Source organism: Alligator mississippiensis, chromosome 1 (assembly GCF_030867095.1).
Source record: "Alligator mississippiensis isolate rAllMis1 chromosome 1, rAllMis1, whole genome shotgun sequence".
NCBI lineage: Eukaryota > Metazoa > Chordata > Crocodylia > Alligatoridae > Alligator > Alligator mississippiensis.
In genome coordinates, this window is record NC_081824.1 from 6,508,144 (window position 1) to 6,526,200 (window position 18,057).

Sequence of the window (18,057 nt, forward strand, 5' to 3'; positions counted from 1 at the left end):
TTGGAGGTGGTGGGAGCTGCGTAATATTTGGGCGGCTGTGGCTGTACCAGGAGCAGGCCTGTCAGGAAGCTGTGCATGCTGGCCAGGGCTGGGACTGTCGGCAGGTGTGGGTGGGAGCATGCTGCAGGCAGTGCTGGCCCCATGTGGAGCACCGCGAGGGCAGCCATGAGGTGGATGGGGGCCTGAACCACACCTCCACCGCCTGGGCAAGCTCTGCTGCACGGCCCCCTGCCCCCTATGTCTCCCCCACCCCTGGCCAGCTCCTGGGACCCAAGGTGTGGGCAGCCCCCCAAACATGCTTACTCCTCCCACACTCCCACATACCCCCTCCGTTCCAGTATACAAGAGCAAGACTTTATATTGAGCTATTATTCAATCACCGCTACATACACTACTAAAAAACCCCATAAATCAGGACAAAAGTTACTTTTTGAAATAAAATTAAAATAGGTTATAGTAGATATTTGATTTTTAGTATATCTTTTGGTTTTTTTATCTATAATTTGTTAAAATGATGATATTTTCTGAACTATTTTGTGTGTAGCTCACCAAAACTCATTAAATGGCCCAGTACCCAAAATAATTACTCACCCCTGGTCTATAAGGCACAAATCTACCCTGCCTGCCTTGAGACTATATGCCAACTACCTTTCTTTGTATAAAAGAGGACATTGGCTTCCCCTCTATTAATCCTGGTTTGCATTAGACTTGTTCACAAAAATATTCAAGCCACCACAACTTTTGGTAATTTGTTCCAATGACTTTATTATACTAACCCTTTAAAATATGTACTGATTTTAGCCATTGGATCTTGTTATATGTTTATCTGCTAGACTGAAGAGCCCTCGTTTCAAATTTCTGTTCTGCATGAGGTACTTACAGTCTGTAATCAGATTGCTTCTTAACCTTCTTTTTTAAAAAAGAACTTAAACTGATAGAGGTCTTTAAGTCTGTCAGTATAAGGTATGCTTTTCAAACCTTTTATGAACCTTGTGGCTTTTCTATGAAACTTCTGCAGTTAATCAATATCCTTCTTGAATTGTGGACATCAGAACTAGACCCTTTATTGCAGTTTTGGTCTCTCTAGTGCCAAATACACTGCCCTACTCCTACTTAGTATTTTCTTATCTATACATCCAAGGATCAGATCATCCATTTCAGCTAGGGGCTCACTTCTGTTTAGCTCGTTATCCACACAGCCCCCACATTTTATCAGGGTCGGTCTTCTTCTGGATTTATTTAACAGAATCTGGCTAAACTGATGCAGGCCGAGTTTAAATTGATATAGAAGTATCCACATACAAAGTTGAACCAGTATAATTAAGCCAGGGCAGTTAGCAGTATTGTATATAGTCAAATTTTGTATGTTATCTTCAGCATCTGGCCTAATAGGACTCTGATTTTTAGGTAGTCTGTACGAGAAATAGTAGTGTCCAGATGTGACTTTTCAGGGCCAAATTCATTGTTAAAGTAGAACCAGTATATAAAATTGTGCTATCACTTACAGCTGTGTAAGCCTGGATTAATGTGGTTGAGGTCAGTTGTATAGCTTGGTTTTATAGTAACCAGAATGAGAGCAGAGTCTATCCTAATGAAGAAATATATAGTAACGCGGTATCTTTTTTTTTTTTTTTAAACTTTCCTGGTCATCAACATGTTTTAAACCTACTTTCAGACATTAAAATAAAATGTTTAAAGGAATAGAACCAACTTAAAATAGCACCTTTTTCTTGAAATATTCACTTAAGATTTACTGTAAATTAAAGGATTTATTTCGTTTTATTTTGAGTATTTATTAGCACTTGTTAAGGGCAGTTTTGTTGTTGTGGGTTATGTATAATAATTAATCAGTTTTCCTATTGCTTCTTTGGGCCTTTCAGAAACCAGGAAAAAAAGATTGCCAGTGGACAAAAATTAATAGAGTTAATTAAGCATAGGTTCAACACCTGAACCTATATTTAAGTCTTTCTGCACTAATCAGATTTCAGGTTGACTGTTGTTTTACTGCTAAAAAGGTAAATAATACATTAAATTAAGATATTAGAAGCATTCTTACTGAATTCTAATTACGCTTAGAATTAATTTCTCAGTCTGACATACTGTGCTCAAGAGACAATAGGATTAAATTGTTTTGTTCTCTCTCTCTCTCTCTCTCTCTTTCTTTCTTTCAAGAAAAGCTTCAGATCCTTTGAGTACAGCTTGTTACAGGGCTATAGGGAAGTTGCCCAAGAGAATCTAGGATTCGGAGGCTGTAACAGGGGCGCCTCTTTGGGGTCCATCTACTGGTGGCCCCTCCCACCTGTTATAAGCCAACCGCCCACCTTCTCGCCTGCCATGCCTTGTTGTTAATTGATTAATAGATGTAATTAAGCGGGAGACTGCCCATTTCCTGCCCCTATGCCAGGGGGCGCTATTTGAGGCTCCGTTCCTCCCCTACACTGCAGCCCAAGCCTTGCAGATGGAACTGACTTTGTTTGGTCTAGGCCTTATGATTTGGTTCCCTGGTCCTCCCTGAGCCCTCTGCAGCCCTGTCTCGCGCTGCGCCTTGCCTGGCGCTTGGGTCCTCGGCAGCCCTGTCTGGCGCTGCGCCCTCTCCGGCACCGGGGCCGGTTCACCTCAAAAGCTGCGCCCTCTCTGGCGCTGGGGCCGGTTCACTGCAAAAGCTGTGCCCTCTCCGGCGCTGGGGTCCCCACACTGCCTTGGGCCCCTAATGAGGCCTCCTCCTTCCCCTAATAGTCTCACCGGTCTTAAACAGCAAACAAAACCCAAGCCCCTGGGCTATAACATAAATCCAAGCTGCCTGGCTATAACACCATTCAAACCATACCCAGGAATACTCCATCCCTTGACAATGTCAGAAGCTGCTCCTGCAGTCAGGCCTCTCCCCTTTGGCTGCTCTGGGAGAGCTCCTTCCCCCTTGGTTGCTGGTAGGGAACTGCCCTCCTGGCCTCAGGCCTGGGGTTTATATGTAGGCCAGGCCTTGCCCCTTCTGGTCAGCTGACCGCTGGCAGGTGTGGGCTGCTAGCGCACTCTGGTTGCCCTGGTAACCAGCAGCTGGGGCTCCCCACTCACTGCTAGGGTTCTTTCCTTAGCAGTTTCTACTCTTTATAGGAGCTGGGCACCTAAGTGCTCTGCGAAAGACGCCCTCCATGCATTTTCTAAACCAGGGGTTGGTAACCTATGGCCCCTAGGCTGAGTCTGGCCTGCTTACACAGGGCTTTGGCAGATGCTTTCCTGATGCTGTCTGTACTCTGTCCAGTTCTAACCTGAACTGGGTCACTCTGGCCCACAGCTTTCAAAGGTTGGTGACTGCTGTTCTAAGGAGTATGAAGTTATGAACTGATCTTTGGATCGAAATCCTTGCTTGCAGGATGCCACAGAGGCAAGCATCAGCCTTGGAGAAGAGTGAGGTGAAGAGGCATGGTGTATGGGGATTTGGGTAGAGGTTGAGGCTCGCCTTATGGTTGGTCCTTTCTTGTGTGTGAAGCTAGCATATGTATTTCAGCACCCATTACATTGATGCTGTTAGAGCAAATACGTGATATTTGGGACAAATTGATTGCAGATTCATACAGAAAGACAGTTTACTCATTTCCTTATACAATAAAACACAGAACTGTTCGCACATCTACATGTGCATTTACTGCGCAGTAAGTTACTGAGCAGTAAGCAGGTTTACGCTGGCATCTACATGTGCAGGTGTTAAAGTGCAGTAACACTGTATGTGGACCGACTTGGGAATAAATTAGTCCACACACAGTGTTACTGTGCAGTAAGGCATCTACACATACGTTACTGCACAGTAACTAATCGGGCGTAAAATTTACACTCAAGTTGGCATAAGTCGCCATATTTACTGCACAGTACAGGCGTGCGTGTGTAGGTGCTGCCTGTACTGTGCAGTGGTTGTCGGTTGCTGCTCAGTCATTTCAGTTACTGTGCAGGAAATGTGCACATGTAGATGCGCCCTGTGTCTAATCAACCATGTGCTGTTTCTGCAGTACAGTTTCTTTCCTTCTCTTTAAGCTCTTTTAGATTTTTTTGTTCCTTTTTGATCAGGGAATCTTTCTTGCTATTCATGTGAGAGACCTTTCTAATTCATGCCTAGTGTTAACTAAGCATGTGAAAAGTTAAATGGTTAACCATTTAACCAATAAGCCCAGTGATAGCTGATTAGCTTACCAGTTACTGTTTAGGGCAGGGAAGTGGGGGGAGGGAAGATGCGTGGTGCCCCAGCAGGAACCGGAAGGCAGCAGGGCAGGTAGGAGGGAGGGAGGAAGGAGGAGGGGAGGGAGAGGGGTAAGCGGCTGTGTTATCAGTTAACCATTTAACTGATATAATTAGAGGAGGTTAAACAGATAATTTTTAAACAATATTTACATTTTTAGTGTTAACAAAGGACTTTAAATTACCTTGTCTAACTATGGGGAGGGGTAACTTTTTATTGTTCCAAACAGGGATGGACATACTGCTCAGTTGTACCTTGCCTCTTTGTTTGCTTACATTGATAGAAATGAGCTAAATTACTGTAACTTTAATCTTGAATGAAACAGGATGAAAGTTGCAGTGGTTTTGCTACACTTGTATTGCTACAGGAGCATTCGGAGCCCCAGGAAAATTCAGACCTCACGGTTTACTGATCAGCTGCATGGTTTCAAAATTGCACGGGGGTCAGTTCCAATTAGTGCAGTTGTTTTATCTATTTAATTTTTTTCATAAGGAATTTTCAAATGAAATGACTTTAGGAAAATGGTGTCCATTTAGAAATAACATTCTTCTACCATTTGGTTAATTTGTAGTGATGCATGTTGATGGATATCATTTGAGCCTTAATAGCTTCTGAACAGGTTGTAGGGTAAATTAATGGCAGAAAAATAGCAATAACATTTTATAGATAGTGGGATTTGTTTAATCTTATCTCTACTTGTTATAAGGGATTTTCCATTCCCATTAAACTTTTTTGCCTTCTCAAAATATGGACTACATTATCTTGTTGATTGCTAAGTTTGGACTACTTTTATAAAGTGCTGCTCTGCCTTTACCCTTGTCCGTGGCAGATGTAAAAAGTAGTCAGCAGGATCTTGTTTGATTCAATATTGATAGTTAAATATTGGGAAACTTCACATTATTTCTTCAGTCAATTCATGCAATAGAGAGCCTTTGCATTTCATAGACAGCTGGTATCCCCAGAACACAGGCGATGCTGTAATATTTATCTAAATCAGCTGCTGAAAATGCAGAAAGCTCAGTTTTCAAATGTGGGTGCCTGATAAATTATAATACGTCCCCATTTTTGATTAAATAGACATTTGGAAATGTAAGGCAGTGCTCTGTGCAGTGCACCTGAGAGGCGGGAAAGTGAATGCATGGCAGTCATCAGGGCTGCTTTAATTTACCCTGTTTTATGCCATTATGCTGGCAGGGCTTGCTGGAGCTCAGTGAACTTTGACCATACCCTCTTAAATCTCCAGATTTTCCTACCAAGGTTGTGGTGCCGAAGAAGGTGGTGTAGGCTGTATCCCATTTTAGGTTTGTATGTACCAGGGGACTTTCCAGCTGCCCATTTAATGCTTTATGACATGCTTTGTACTATTGCAGGAGTAGCAAGTGGCTGTAATAAAGAGCAAAATCTGGTCCTCAATTTGTTTCTAGTGCCTAAACATTTATACCCTTTTGCTACCTAGGGAATTTTTAATAGGTTGGCATTGCAATTGTGACAATTTGCTAAGTTATATAAAATGTAAGATTTTGTAATGGTACTGCTGAATTAAGTATGAATGGATACAGTGTTTTTTCCCCTCATAACACTGTCAGGAAAATGTGAGCAAAATTAAGACAATGAAAAGTGTTTGATATTTCTTCCAAGGAGGGGTGGGGTGTGTATGTATGCATGTGTAGAGTCTGTCAACCCTGTGGCATGCATCTGAGAAATGCTTTGCACATCCCTGTTGAGAAGATATAGTATGGTGAAATTCAGTGCACTAGGGCCAATATATGGAATCCTATGTGGGGATGAGTCATGCAAATAAAACAGCTTTGTAGGAAGCTTAAGATTCAGAAGAATTATTATTTTTTAGCTTCATGATCTTTCTTTTATCTTTTTTTTTTTTTTTAGCTGTAAAAAGTTAACTGAAACCTTATTCTTATTGCAGACTGTACCCAAATATAGGTAAAAAAGGGAAAGATGTATCTTATAAGACCGACAATTTGGTACGATATAGTGAGTAGCAAATTCATAATGCTATGTAGTATTGCATTTCTCAAGTTTCAGTTTTCTTTTCCAGTTGAGAGAAGAGGGAATTACTTATTTCTTCATTCTAAAAAATCAAGTTAGGGCACTACCTTAGTATACTTTTGATCTATCAGTTTATAAACATATTACTTTTTTCATTTGTTTGAACAAGTGTGCTGAGATTCAAACCAGCAAGGATGGAGAGCAACACTACATTTATTTGCTCAGGTTCCTTATTCTAAGTAATTATTTATTACTTGAAATCCCAGACTGGTTGAAATATCTGGACAGAGTATGCATGAAAGTAATTACTTTGAAAAGAATAGTTACAATAGAAGTCTGCATGCCATGCATTTTCTCCCTTTCCCTTTTCTGTTAGTCCTTTTTATTTCCCCTGGCATTAGTAGCTAAACATTAAATTAATAGCTTGGTTCTCAGGCCAAATATATGGACTATGAAAACTTATTAAGAATTGTAGTGACATGGGCAAAAAGGAACAACTTTTTAGCCTGCTGTTACCGTTACGCTTTTGAAGATGCTTCCTAGAGAACAAAAGTTTTGAAATCCTAAAGCTTTGTGTGCGTTTCGCATTTGGCATCTGGCTCTACAGTTCAGCAAATATGCCGGGTAGACTTTTAATCTACAAAGGACTGTGTGCGTGTGTCCATATGACGTTCTGCCTGTTTTTCAGCTGCCAAATGTACACAAAACATTAGAATTTCACAATTTCTACTTCAAGAAACATGCCAACCTAAAACTTTGCGTGCATTCTGTATTTGGCAGCTGGAACCGGGACAAACAGTCAAACATGCACACACAGTCCTCGGTGAATTCAAAACCAAAAGGGAGATGTTTGCAGAACTGCATAACTGGCTGTCAAATGCAGCTCCCAAGATAATGCTGCATCGCTGAAAAACCTGCACTTCCCTATCACCTCGAAGTACAGCATAACACAAAGAGCGACGTCATTCATCAGCAAACACACTACAATAAACCCTCATTCCAGTCCCTGGAGCTCCTGGGCGACTACTTAGCATTCTTCTCACACTCAGATGTGTGCACTGGCATGAAGCAACGCTGCACAAAGCTATACCCCCCTCAGGACTGCGGCGGGCCTGATAACTGAGGTAGCTCTCCACAGGGTTTCTCCGTGGCAACAGAATGCAGGTTGCTGGGAAACAGAATTATTTAAGGAGTAGAAACTTTACCCAACTGGCAGCCTCTTGAATGCAAATAAGGTTTGAAGGAGGCTAATATTGAAGGCACCATAATTTCACTTTATGAAATTAAAAAAAAAGGAATGAAAAAAAATCTTTATTCAGAGGGTTACATATATATGTTGCTATGAGAATTTAATCCAAATTGTGGAATAAAGGGGATAATTGTTTCTAGTGAAGACTAGTGGCTTGGTGAGCAAGAGATTGAGTAGCTGCTTGCTGCTGCGGTATATGAAAAGGATAGCGCCAGCATGTGAACTCCAAAAGCTTGCATTGTTTAAGTATGCATCACTTGTAAGAGCTAAATACAGAAATGATATTTATATATGATTCTTGATTCCAGTGGAGAATATTTTGTATTGCTATACAATACATTCAAGATGACTTTGAGCTCTTTGGCTGATGGTGTGATGCTATTTTGACTTTTGAGGGCGTTCTAGGCTAGGGACAGAAGTTACACACAAACCGGTTTAAGTGATCAGAAACTGGTTTACACCTGTAACAGAACAGAAGCTCAGTGCACATAAACCAGTTTTAGCCATTTTGAAACTGGTCTAAGATAAAACTGGTTGAATGTAGTTAACTGATTTGGATCAAGCTGGCTTATGAAAGTTCTGTCCCAGATCCCTTCCTGGTTCAAGTTAAATCACAGCCCTCCCCCAGCATCCCAGCATGCTTTGCAGCCCTGGCCTAGGCTCTGCTGTCTGCTCGAGAGAGCAGGGCTGGCCCTGCCCCTCTGCTCCCTAGCTGAGGCAGTGAGAACTGGCTGACAAAGGGGTGGGGGGGGCAAGCCCAGCTGAGGATGCAGCCCAGTCTGCGGGGGGGGGGGGATCCGGGGGACTGCTCTGCCCCACCCCAGGCAAACCCTGGCTTGGGTCTGGGGCCAGGGAGGGGGGTTAAACACCCCTTCCCCTGCTCAAACTTACTGCTGGCTGCCACTGGACTACAAATCTCAGAGGCCCCTGGAAGCAGGAAGAGGAAGTGATGAGCAACCCTGCAGAGTCCGGCTGCTGTAATTCTGGACTGAAAATCCCAGAGACCTCAGGGGCAGCGGGAAGAGAAAAGTGAACACACAGCCAAAGAGCTGTGCTCTAGCGCCCCCCTCCTGCCCCCTGGCTTCTGACCTGAGCCACTGCAGGCATATGGCTGCATTTCCTGAATCAAAGAGAAATGTCTGTTCACTTCTGTTTCAATTGAATCTATGCAGTTTAGATTAACCATCAAAGATTGAACTGATTTAGCCTCGGGCGTTTTGACTGTCTGTATCTAGCCCTGGTGATGAATTTGACCATATGCTTAGGTAACTCTTTGAGTGATTTAAAATCAAAGAAAGCAAGAAAATGTAGGGGAAAAAAAGCTGACTCTGTACTTGGCCTCCTTGCTGTAACTTAAGTAAGCCTTTTTTGTGCCTATATATTGCAGGACATATGGAGCCAAATTATACCTTCAATTATACCAGTGTGACTCACTTAACTTTACTGGGATTTTGCAAGTGTACTTGAGGTGAAAATTTGGCCATGGAATATATAATTGTCCAATACTTGGTAGCCCTTTTAGTGGGATGCATTAAATATAATGGGATCTGAGTCTGTTCTTTTATATCCATTTCTAACATGCATGGTGCTATATTGACTTTGCTAGAGTCATACCAGTATAAAACTGGCATAATATAATGCAGGATCAGGCCTACCTGTGTACAGGTTCATATGATAGATTGTCACGAGTACTAATGGGTGTCCTGATGTCTCTGGGTTGTCCATCCTCATCACCCGTGGGAACAGGGGAGTCAATATATGCTCCACGTTGTAGCTACTTTCTCCCAAGGCAGGCGAATATGAGGGAATAGGGAAAAGGTATAGCTTTGTCTTTGCTGCCCTCAGTGTTTCGGGCAACATAAACTGTGCCAGGTGTAAACTTGGTGCAGTTTGTCCCTTTCTTGGGAATATAGGACTGGAAGGGACCTCCTCAGTCACAGAGTTTAATGTTCATATATGAATTTTTTAAATAATTTTAAAAAGAGCAAAGAAACTCTGAAGTGAAAGCTATGTTAAATTGGAGTTAAGGATGTGTGTGTGTGTGTGTGTGTGTGTGTGTGTGTGTGTGTGTATATATGTGTATATATATATATATATATATATATATATATATATATATATATATATATATATATACATGCGTATGTGTGCATATATGTATGTATATGTGTATATAACCTTAACTCCAGTTGTGTATATATATCAGAAATTTAGTGGTTAACACTTTATAATGATGGTGTAGATAGCTGGGAACAGGTATCGTAAATCCAGGAAATACTGCGCTTTGTTAAACTTTCAGAAAATTGAATCATTTAAGAGGTGCTTAACCTTCAGTCCCGGGACAGATTCAGCCTGTGTAGCCATGTCATATGGCCTGCAAGGCTCCCCTGCTGCCAAATTTCCAGACCTGTTGGGAGCCCCACAGGCTAGATCAGGTTCATGGAGGTGAGTAGAGGTGGCACAGGACCTGATCTGGTTACGCAGGGCTGGGTGGAAGTGGTGCAAGGCCAATTTGGGCACACAAGGGCCAGCTAGATGCGGCATTGGGGCAATCCAGGCACACAGGGGCTGGTAGAGGCATTGCCAAGCCTGATCTGGGTGCACAGGGCTGAACAGCATGGGGCCTGGTCCTGGCACGTGGGGCCCGATCCAGCCCACAGACTGGCACTGTGCCTCTTATCTGGCCCATGGGGCCAAAAAGTTGAGTACTTCTGGTTTAAGTTGTCAAATGGATGTTTATGGTGTCTATACAATCTTAGATCCACGCTGTAGTGATACCATGTGCCAAAAAAAGAAAAGGAAAAAAAAATATAAATCTGGGATAGAAATACTTTATGCACTACTTATAGTGTGGGATCGTTGCATTTCATTGCTAAAGAGCAGAGTTGAGGCTGTTTTTAGTGCTTTACTTATGAATTTCCATATCCTTGTCTTTTGGGTAGCCTTCTATTCTTTTCTGGGCACCTAGACCACCAATTATGGACACCTGCCTGATGGTTAGGATGTGTGAGTCCCAGAAAGCTCACTTGTGGCATTCTAGCATGGGGGCGCAGCTCTACCCACCTGATGAATGGGCACACCTACACAGTAACGAGCATAATTCCTCTTTGTGGATGCCTAGCAGCTTTAGACATCCAGAAATGGAACTTCAAAGCCCATGACTGCTGGACTTAGGAGCAGAAAAAGCTGTGTCTTTTGCCCTATAACTCAGTGGGCAGGGCACTCACCTGGGAAACTGGAGGTCCTAGCCCCCAAAGGAGGGTTGAACCAGGGATGCTTTTCCTAGCACAGCACTCTAACCATCACCATACCACAGGTCAGCCATTATTCATGCTGTTACTCACTTCTTTCCCCGATGCTCCTTTTCAAGTTGAGCCACTAGAATAGGCACTGGGGAAAAAAAAAAGGATGGAGGATAGTGCAGGGGAAGCATCTACCTTACTGGGGGCAAGGGCCCAGGACCTCCAGCTTTCCAACTGAGTGCCCTACTCAGCTTCTTAGGGGGTATCACTCACTCATACCCTACTACCAGAGCATACAACCAGTGTGGCCATGTACGTAGTTGTCCAGGTGTGTAGGGCTACACACAGAGGAATAAAATAACACCCTATGCATAAATTTTTTGGGGGGGGACTTGTGTCCAAAATTGCATTTTAGATGACCAAATCTGGATGTCTAGGTGTCCAGAAAGTAATGGCATGCCATCTTATTTCAAAACATCTACGCTTAATTCTGAATTTTCTGAATTTGTAATAATTGGGGGGTAATTACAGCATAACAGCCATGCCTGTACCTTCAAGTTATAGATATGTGCTTACTTTTAAATACATTTTGAAGTAGTTTTTGTCTAGGATTGTATTGTACTTTGTGCACATTTAAGTATTTGGCTTAAATGTTGTGGTATTATATGAGGTATTGATGGAAAAAGTGTAAAATGTAAGTGTAAAAACTTTCCTTCAGCATATAAGAAAGTGTTGTTATCATCTCTGTTTTTTATTTTGTATAGAATTATAGTACTATGAATATAATTTGCTTCTTAACCCCTTTTCAGTGTTTGTAAACCTACTCCAGCACCTGACATTATCAGCATCAATAATTTCTTGTTTAAAGTGACGTAAAATCAACTCAGTGAACAATGCTGCTTATGCCTGTTATTTAGTTTTGTATTTATTAGGGACTATTCAGTCCCAGCGTGTGCATGAACAGTGCACTGATTTAATGGAATTATACTTACTTATGCCAAAAGTGAGCCTGGCTCATAATTTTACATTTGAGATCTTATTTTCTTATTGAGAAATGTAGACAGTACAGTCAGAAATAATCTCTCTTTTGTAGTCTTCAATTGGATATTGAAAGAGAAAAATTGGGCATTCTGCAATTCAAATGCATTTGTACCCCAAACCTACAAAATGCCCTTTGCATGTCTTAAAACATCAACTAGTGAATGTTTGTGCCCAAATGGCTGATTTCTCGAGCTCTGCACACCACATGTTGGACAGCAAAATCAAATCCTTACCTTCATGTGGTTAATATTTTCATTAGCAGAGTCTTTTTACAGACATGTAGAAAACATTTATCTGTGAACGATATGGCTCTTTGTCGCAGAGGAAATATCTGAAGAGGATCTGCAGCTATCTGCAATTTCCCAAAGGTTGTGTTTACATTTTAAAAAGGACAGTATTTCATGTTCTGGAATCAATGCAAGATTTTCTGATACGACTTAACAAACCACATGAAGAGCTTTCTTAAGGTTATCAGAAACAAAATAACTTCACCAGTGATAATATTATAATGCATATAGTCTGCAGGGGTTATTGGGTTTGCTTCCTTCCTTTCATATCTGTTTTCTCTTAGGGATTCCCCGCTTCCAACTAGTGCCGGGATGTAGAAACTCACTTCTTCTGCACTTATCAGCACTGACCTGATGTTTGGTGCTATTCACAGAACTGCAACCTCTTATTAAGTAGACTGCACTCAAGCTATTTTTCTAGTAAGTTAAGATGCTGATAGAATAACAATTAATATTTTAATATTATATAGTACCCTCTCTCATGGTGCTGAGGCTGCTGAGGAATTGGTTAAAATGCCATGCAGTTCAATTATAACAAGAAAATAATGCATTTAAAATCTGAACAGATAGTGGTGGCATTAGTCTGCCACTTCATAAACAGCAAATGAAAGGATCCCTGGATAGTTGTGATATGGTTCCCCAGGCTTTTCTATTTTCTGCCAGTTGGCAGAACTGGTGTTTGCCATCATGAACATGGTTAATTTTTTTGACTGTATATATTTATTAGTTGAGATTATCTTCAGTTTTAATTTAAAATAAACATCTATAGTTACCAAGAATTGTAATAAACTCAAAATGAAAACTCTGACTGCTCTTGAAAAATAGGAGGATAAGTCAGAAGTGCTTACCCCCCCAGCCTGCAGGCCAGATCTGGCTTGTGGAGACATGTCATCTGGCTTGTGGGGCTCTCATGGGTCCAGAAACTTGGCAGTGGGTGAGCAGTGGCAGTTAACACTGCCACCCTGCCCTCATCACCAACTTTCCAAGCCCTGTGTAATGGAATTGGGCCCCAGCTGGGCTGGCCCTGCACAGCTGGATTAGGCCCATGGACCAGATCAGGCCTGCAAACTGGCCTGGCACTGCTAATCTGACCTGTGGGGCCAAAAGATCGGACGCACTGGGTTAGATCTTTAGTTGACACAAAGTAACGAAGCTCTGTTGTCTTCGGTGGAGCTGTCCTGCTTCCCACCAACTGGGGATCTGATCCACAGTAGAATGACAGGAAAGTAGGGTTGGAAGGGACATAAGGAAGTCATCTAGTCCAGCCCCTTGCCCAAAGTAGGGTCTAAGCCATTTCACTGAAGTGTTTGTCGAACTGCATGAGCAACCCTCTTGCACAACTACCAGGCACGATGTTCCCAAACACCTTACCTTGCCACAGGTAAGGCAGAAGAAAAAGGGCACTGGCAGTGTCTTGCCACTGCAAAGAAAGGCGGCAGCTTGTTAAAATACACTCAAGAGATCCAAGGAAGAGGACCAGTACAGAGGAAATGTCAACATATAACAAAAAGATGCCAAACTTACTACAGTTTAAAGTTTGATTTAGTGCTTCCTCCCCACTCCTCCCCCATAAAAGTCATCCATAGTACTGCTTTCTCTAGTTAACTTGAGGCTAATCTTTGGCTTGATATCTCCGAGTCTGTCAATTTTGGAGTATGGGGTGATCAGACCTGATAAATCTATGAGAGGTGCTTAATGGTGCCATGACTGACAGCTTCCCCCGGCCACTGGCTGGCTGCCTGCAGCTAAGCTTGTTGCTCAATAAGTGGGAACATAAAGGAAAAGTAAATCAACTTCATGTCACTTATCTCTGTCAGCAAGATTTTCATCTTCCCAGAATAGAGAATCATGCAGCCTTGACACATGCAGCCAAGAATGTCATCTAAGCATGTCTCCAGAGCGGAGATTGGGTTTTGAGGCCTGGAGGTATATGTGATGTTGCCTCAGCATAGTCTCTCTTTAATGAATGTGATGAGCATTCTTCTGAAACTCGGTATACCATGTTAAGGAATGATCTTAACATGACTTTCATATACATCGAACAAAATGGGATACAGAGGGAAGCTACACTACCACTCTGGATGTTGTCCATCCCTGCTAGTTTCAGTGCAGTCTTTATTTAAGTCTGGAGGAAGTCGAGGGCTTTTATTAGACACATTGGAAGTCTCATAATAACAGCAAGGCATGGTCATTAGTATCAAAACCTTTACTAAAGACTACAGAGATCCAGAGTGACCAAAATGAACACCCGATTCTGATCTTCTACCAGCTAGAGATTGCATATGATACCGTCACAGGAATGCTAGAATTCACACAAGAACCTAGGAATTAAGGTAAAGCTGAGATGAAAGACCACAGTTTTCTAAATGTTGATCCTGCAAAAGGGAAAGCGTAAGACAAGAAAATGGCAAGCAATTCAGCATTGAACAATAGTTTCTTAAGTAGAACCCCTAAATGTATTTTTATGAAAAAGTAGAGCCAGTTAGGAAATGTCTGCTGCCTTCAACTTCTGATTCTTGCAGGTCTTAATTTTGGAATTTAGCTGACATTGTTCCCCCTTCTTCCAAGTGACTTTGGGATGTTATGACTATCCTTAATTTTCCTTATTATTTCTTCCTTTAAATCTTTTCATATGTTTCAAATGACCATCTATGTGGAGTCTTCTGTTCTTCAGATGCCAGTCATGGGGCTTCTGGAAATAAATTATTTTCTGCTGGCACATAATGAGGAAGGCTGAAGTGGGAACCTGGATTTGGATCCTAGGTTGACAGTGTTTGACAGAGGGTTGAGGTGCCGTTTAATGACAGATTTGATTATGAGTTAGATATAAGAATATTAAAAAATCATTTGAAATCATAATGTCTCTTTATTTTTGCCCTTTTCTAACTTAAAGGTGTCAAAATGTATTTGGAACAACTTTGGTAATACTAAGAGCAGATCACTCATGGATTTATATTGTTAGTCTTAATGTGAACGTTCATGGTGCTGAAAGTGCTGCATGTAGCACCTCTGTAATATTGTAGCTGAACTGCACATAAATATATGTCATGAGAATAAAAAAATCTAATTTTTTATAGAAGTTTAATGTTTAAAAAACCCAAACTCTTCTCTGGCTATTTTATAACCTTCCTCTTCACCATAGAGCATTATGGAGAATTGGTAGTGATGTGTCTTTGGCCTGTTTCCTGCTTGCCTCGGGGTTTACTGAATATTTTACATTGAGGCATCTAGATTCCTTGCTAGGTTGTTTAGTTTGCCCCCCTGGTGCCATTATTTATCATTCAATATCTTTTTAAGGTTGCTTGAAGATTGTGGTGTCCTACTCTAAGAAAAACCAATTTGCTCACTAATGTCATGGACCCTGACTAAGGCATTTCCCTGCTTAACTTCTGAGCACCTGCCCCAGAAGGACAATTCAGAATGACCCAGTTAAGCCCCCAGTGTCCCTACTGAGTTAATGGAGAGACTTCGGAGATACCTAAGGATGATTCAGGTTTAGAGACTTACTCGCTCTACTCCAGGAATAAGGCGTGGAAAGTGGCTCCAAAGAGTCATTCAGAAAGCTGGGACGTGTCTAGAGATGGCCATTAGGAAATGCTAAAACGTAAGTGTGTGTCTGAAGCCTCTTCTCTCGGGGATCAGATGCTTCACCCATACTATTCATTAGACCAGGGGTACTCAACCCCTACCCCACAGGCCAGATCCAGCCTTTAGACCCATGTGTCTGCTTGTGGTGATCCTCAAGAATCTGGAAATTTGGTGGTGGAGCGTGGTGGCAATTACAGCTGCCACCTCTCCTTCACCACCAAATTTCTAAGCCCTGTGAGCCACATAATACAGCCTTGTGTTCAGGGCCAGGGAAGTGGGCCTGATTCAGTGCCAGCAGGGTTGGGGCCGGGACTAGGGCCATGGGTGGGGGGTGTACCTGAACTGGTGCATGTGGGGCTGGGGCCAGGGCAGTGGGCTTGATCTGGCGTGCTCAGGGCTGGGACCCAATCCTGTGTGGACCCAGGGCCATAGGCGCAATATGGTGCATGGGACCAAGGTGCAGTCTGGCATGCATTGGATTGGGCCCCTGCTTCACACATTGCCAGATCAGGCCTGTGAACTAGCTCTACGCTGCTCATCTGGTCTGTGGGGCCAAAAATTTTGGCACCACTGCATTAGATCCATTCATTCATTTCATAACATCGGTCTCATTAGCTGAGACAGCTGCATCTAATGGATTTCTGAGGATAGGGAATGCACCATGTGTGACAGTGGTGCCCACCTTTTACCCCATATCCTGGTGCAGGGATCCAGCTGGCACTTAACATGTGGCCTGTGGACCCCAACCCCTACTTCTCCCTTGCTGCAATGCAGGGGCGAATCCAGGGGTCCATGCACCTTCTGGGTGGGGGCCACGTGGTGCTGGCACAGCCCATGCAATGGGGAGGATTTCACAGGAGGGCTTCCTCACTTGTGTGTGGCCTGTGCCGAGTGTGGCCCACGACAAAGTTGGACAACCCTGGCCTAGTGTTTGGAGCAGTCACCCAGGAAACTGGAAACCTGGTTTCTAGGCTCTCAGTACCATGAAGGGATATGAACCCATGCTGCTGATTTCTCAGCCAAGTACCTGGTTCTGAAAGCAAGCATGCTGTAGAATAGTCAAGGGGACTGCCACCCGCTTTTTTTTTTATTTTGAAGGTTGGCAGCTGAACAGCCAAAAGTGCAAGAATTGTGGGGTCAGAATGAGAACAGGTAAGACAGAGTTAGCTTATGTAGTCTCGTGGCTATTGCACGCCTCTGGAAGAGAGGACAGACTTTCAGTCTGCACACCTTCACTTACCTCAACTCCTGAAATATTTTTCACTAGTTCCCATTGTTGTATCAGAATAGACTATTATTAGGCTTGGCAGAATTCGATTTTTCCTTTTAATGGCTAAAATTGATGTTTATTTTTAAGTATTTATTTTGATTTTTATCCACTGAATTTTTCAGGATTGTGCAAAATTAGAGCCTGAGCCGCTGCCAAAGGAGCAATGTTCAGGCAGCATAGCTGGGGCTCCCTCCACTCTGGGCTGCCTTGTGTGTGTGTGTGTGTGTGTGTGTGTGTGTGCATGCACATGCTTGGAACCCCTTGTTCTGGATTTCCTTACCCCCATCCTGGATTTTTGTTTTCTTATATTCCTTTTCTATAAATTTGAATTATTACCCATGGAAATATGTTTTCATTGGTCTGTGAGTGTGAGGTGAAATCGATGTTTAATGATAAAAATCGAAACCTGTGAAGCCTAACTATTATATATAATTGCTACAAGGTGCTAGTGTAGCAAAATAAGCAATACGACTCTCTTATTCAGTACAGTGCAAATCTAAATGCAGAAAATGGGGAATCTCAGTAAAATTTATTCTAAGTGGATGACTAAACACAAGCAAAGTTTTTTGGGGGGATATTCAGCTATATAACATTGTTTAAAATGTTTAGTCCATAAAAACCTAATTGGTTAGCAGTTCGTAGTATGCTGTCTGGTACAAGTTGATGTGTTTGTTCTTGCTTCTCATATCACAAAGAATATATTCCTTCACTTGACGGATGAAATGGCAGTTCTAAGAGTATATCATCTCAGTTTGGAGAAATTCAGGTTCCTAACAGCTCTTTGATTTTTTGTCATTATTTTATTTTATTTTATTTTTGCTTGTTATGGAAGAAACTGAGGTGTTTCACAAGATCAGAGGAAAGTAGGACTGGAAGGCACCTCATGAGGTCATTTAGTTCAGCCCGCTCTTGATGGCAGCAGTATCCCTGATTAGACCATCCCAGCCAAGTGTCTGTCCAACCTCTTCTTGAACATTTCCAAGGATGGAGATTCTGCAATTTCTCCAGGCAATTTCTCCTGTTCCAGTGCTTGATCACCCTCATAGTCAGAAAGTTGCTTCTGATCTCCAGCCTAAATTTCCTCTGCTGCAGCTTGAGGCCGCTGCTCCCAGTCCTGTCCTCTATGGCCACAGAAAAAATCCCAT

At 42.4% G+C, this 18,057-nt stretch overlaps 1 protein-coding gene across 3 annotated transcripts in view; it reads left to right on the top strand.

Annotated features, from left to right (window-relative positions):
• MSRA (methionine sulfoxide reductase A) overlaps nt 1–18,057 on the top strand; it is a 461,625-nt gene that overhangs the window by 5,336 nt on the left and 438,232 nt on the right. Inside the window, exon 1 of one of the 3 annotated variants that reach the window (XM_059728467.1) lies at nt 4,222–4,261. The exons of the other annotated variants lie outside the window; for them this stretch is intronic. The gene's annotated coding sequence lies outside the window, so the exon portion shown is untranslated. Of the gene's footprint in view, nt 1–4,221; nt 4,262–18,057 lie in introns of those variants that run through there. 3 annotated transcript variants of the gene reach the window in all.